General features: G+C 36.1%; 1 long non-coding RNA gene across 1 annotated transcript in view; it reads left to right on the forward strand.

Moving 5' to 3' along the window:
• The first annotated feature begins 1,315 nt into the window (after positions 1 to 1,315).
• Positions 1,316 to 4,316, forward strand: part of LOC308698000 — a 7,620-nt gene continuing 4,619 nt past the window's right edge. The window contains exons 1-2 of the long non-coding RNA XR_014031019.1: positions 1,316 to 1,381; positions 1,601 to 1,653. This is a non-coding gene — a long non-coding RNA (uncharacterized lncRNA). The remainder of the gene's footprint in view (positions 1,382 to 1,600; positions 1,654 to 4,316) is intronic.

Raw genomic sequence — 4,316 nt, forward strand, 5'->3', positions numbered from 1 at the left:
AACTTTTGCCAGGATCGTGAATCCTGGAGGAATGGAACCTGCCAAATCAGCCAGAACCACTGCAAACCTTTTATATCTCTTTTCCTGCACGTGCAACCAAATGCGCTTTTATGTTTCTTACATTTCAGTTCTTCTCTATAGCCTTTGTAGTGCCTTTACATGAGAGAGAGAGAGAGAGAGAGAGAGAGAGAGTGCCTGCGGGTCGCCCAGCCCTGGGGCGGTGGGGATCTGTAAGCAAAAACAGCGCTGTTGCTAAGATACGGTCAAAATATAAACAAAGGCACAACCCTGTGCGCCGAACAACAGTTTTTTTCTGTTGGAGTCTTGCTTGAGTTTGGAAAACAGAATTTTGAGAGACTATGAGAAAGGAGAGTGGGAGTTTTTTCTGCGGGAGGATATTCTCAGCCCGCGACTGCAGGTGTTTGCTGAGGAAAGGTTTGTTTTCCAAAATCCTAAACGCTGGACAAAGCTTATGAGAAACCAAGCTGTCAATCAAATCTCCCAGCCAACATACCCTTACAAAATTACATAAAAGCATGTTGTTATGTTATTACCATAAAAATATCCCATGGAAAACATTCAGTGCATGGACTCTTTCATTTGGACACTTCCGTGATGGTAATCCCATGGTTATTCTGTGAAGTACCTTATAGTACCATGGTGTAGAGCAGGCCTATGATAATCAAACAGTTTAACGTTAATGTAACTTTTATCCATTAGAAAAAGTACCATGATACTGCCATGTTTTGTTTTACTATGCCTACCATGATTTTAATACCATGGTATTCTGGCAATCAACAATACCATGGTATACTTTTAAAATTAGATCATAATATAGAGGTATTATTTTAAGTGTCATGCAATACCATGATGTTGCCTATCTACCTATTTTTACCATGTTAACAGAATGGTAGTACCATGGTATTCTTTAAAATACCACACAGTAACATAGTGTCCATTACTAAAAGGTACCATATGGTACAGGTATTAGGCTACTGTGTTTTTGCCATATCTAACAAGATGGTAACAGTATTTTTGTAAGTACCTTACAGTACCATGCTGTACAAATATGATAATCAAACCGTTTCTTGATATTTATTACAAAAAGTATCTTAAAATAATATGGTGAATGACTATGGTAATCAAACAATACCATGTTTTTCTTTTAAAATACATTAAAACAATTTAAAGTGGACCGTGGTATTCTTTTAAGTGTCACACAATATCGTGTGCACATATATGTAAATCAAAAAAGTACCATGAAATTACCATGTTTAATACTTGTTTATCTTCTCTTTAATAGTGGTACAATTACAATCTTTGAAGTACCGTACCATGGTGTATGGTAACCAAACAGTAAAATGCTGTCCCTTTCTAAAAGGTACCATAGTATTACCGTATTTTACCTTATCTAAAAGAATTATAATACCATAGTATTATTTAAAGTACATTATGTATATGGATATGATTATCAGACAGTATCACTGTATTCCCTTCAAAAAGTGTCATGTTATTACCATGTTTTGGACACTAATATGATATAAAGTAAATTAAATTATATATGATTATGATAATCAAACATTTCTATCCTAAATTTCAGAGTAATCATGACCATCTGATACCAGCACACAACCATTGTACTGCCACAGCACTGTAAGTATGTTCTCTTCCATATATTTTATACTGAACACATTGATAAATACCCAAATACACTTCCCTTCATCCTTTGTGCGTTTGATTATTTTGAGATTAATCAGTCGTGTAATGGAATGACATTAAACAAGCGAGAAGGAAGCTCCTAGCGTTGTGTGTGTGTGTGTGTGTGTGTGTGTGTGTGTGTGTGTGTGTGTGTGTGTGTGTGTGTGTGTGTGTGTGTGTGTTGGATGGATGTGTTTGGGCTCAGGCAAGAAATGAGGTCTGGAGATTTATGTGGGATTTTCCACTTTGAATTGTGCGTGTGTTTCTATCTGCCAAACTTCTGCTCTCATGGTTTGAATTTATGCAACAAGTCAGAGTCACCCAAAAGGACAGGAACATCTATTCCTGATTCAAGATGTCTTCAAATTCTCAGAATTAATAACATTACTTAATAGAAACATTTAACGGCGTCTCTCGTGACGCTTTTGTTTGCTCCCTGCTGTGCGTGTTCATGTGTTTAAAGGAGGCATGGTTTTGGAGATGCCCTGAAGAGATTGGTGGGATCTTATGCTTTCAAAGATAACTCCCAGCTCCCAGAAATTGCCCACCCTACCTTTAAACACAAATGCATACACTGTAAAAATGTCCTCCTAATTCAACTTAAATTCAGTTGCTGCCTTATATTTTTAAATACAATCAGTTTGACTGTTCAAGTTATTTCACCTAAACAATATTGTCCATTCTCGTTAAACTAAAAAAATTACTTTGAATTATTATGAGTTAAAGTAAAGGGAAAATACTTGTTGGCATGACCTATTGATCATATCTTCTTTTACAGTGTGCAAACTCATTTGCACATTCCTAGAATGTAACCAGATAATCTAGAAACACAGTCAGAGTGTTGAAATATTTACCTTATCTGTTCCTCCTTTACTTGTATTTATAGCTTCAAAGAAACATTCTCAAAAGCCTTTGAAAACTCACGTGTGTGTGTGTGTGTGTGTGTGTGTGTGTGTGTGTGTGTGTGTGTGTGTGTGTGTGTGTGTGAGAGAGAGAGAGAAAGACAGATAAACAGTCATAAAGAGTTTCACTTGCTTTTTCTCAGGCTCAATACAGTATATCTCAGTGTCTATGTGAACAAATATCCTCAGAAAATGTGCGTGTGTGTGTGTGTTTCCATTCTCTCTCTCTCTCTCTCTCTCTCTCTCTCTCTCTCTCTCTCTCTCTCTCTCTCTCTCTCTCTCTCTCTGTGTATGTGTGCGTGTGTAATTGTTAGTGCAGCCAGCCGTTCTGTGCGTCTAGGACGAGGAGAAGATGTGAAGGTTTACTTAAGATAGCAGCTCCAGAATCCAGCGATAAGAGCCAAATATATGTGTTTGCTCTGCCTGGTTGGATGTGCGGGTCAGAGAGAGGGAGATTAATTCGTCTAACTGTGATTTTCACTGAGAAAAGACCAAATGCCTTTAACCAAAGCTGACCCTGTATGCGTGTCTGTTTCAGATCAGGGTGTATGTGTTTATTAGGTTTATAGTTGAACCGATGCATGGTCATGGACCTTGTATTCCTTTATACATAAATGCCCATGATACATATTAAAAGATCTAATTATAACTACATTTTTACATTTTCTGATTTCTGAAACTTAATGATGAAGAGTTTCCAAACAGAAAGAGAGGAAGGTAACTATTCATTACTAGACACAGTTAAAGTGCGGTCACATTAGTTACTGACTAAGGTACTATACTGTTTATGTGGGTTGCCACTTTTCTTAAAATCACGGCATAAAGGAAGTTGCACAGATCTTTTCTTCAGTGTTGTGATATACATCGGAGTGAAACAGATCATTGGAAAAAATGTAGGACGGGAGCTTGTTTATTAGATTGAGACAGATTGGCTCAATGTGAGTTTACATTCAATAGTAAGAAAGGGGCGGAGTTTAAGTCTGACATTCATCACTGGAGTTATGACATTTATATTAAATTTTAGAGTTCAGTTTTTTTTTTAAGTGAATCATATACATGCATGCATGAATTACATTAAGATTAAGATTTAGAAAACAGAAAGGATGACTTTTTATTTCATTTCATGCTGACTAAAAAATATTTTAAAACATATAATTAAAAATATAATTAAAAAAAATGTAATTAACTGTTTTTTTTTTTTTTTACTTTATTTGTCAAATTTTAATCATCTCACCCATTTGAGAGCTCCAGTCAACATACAGAAAAGTCACCTTCTAGATGGGTCAAATTAATTGAAAGTCCAATAAAGAAGTCAGATTCTTTTTCCAATGAAAATAGCATTCATAATACTCTCACATAGACTGCCAGTGAAACTGAGTCTGGGCAGGACTCAAAGTGACGTTTATAGAATGTTGTCCAATGAACATTAATCTTTGCTCCATTAAAATGGTACAGGTATCTGCCATAGACTCCTAGTAATGCCTAGCTCAATGGGGCTCTATGGGCCACATGTTCAGTCAATCATAGATTCATGCAGATTAAAGTGAATCACGTTATACACATTATTATTGATCACGTTATATATAGGAGCAAACAATACGATTGTGTTGTATGATGTTGTACAACTTTACTCGCCAAAATGTATAAAGTGTATAATACAATGTGAGGCCACCAGAGCCATGCTTCTGTTGAATTTTTGCATTTTGCATTGCACTT

The sequence above is a fragment of the Scardinius erythrophthalmus genome (assembly GCF_964197995.2).
Source record: "Scardinius erythrophthalmus genome assembly, chromosome: 11".
NCBI classification, from domain to species: Eukaryota; Metazoa; Chordata; class Actinopteri; order Cypriniformes; family Leuciscidae; genus Scardinius; species Scardinius erythrophthalmus.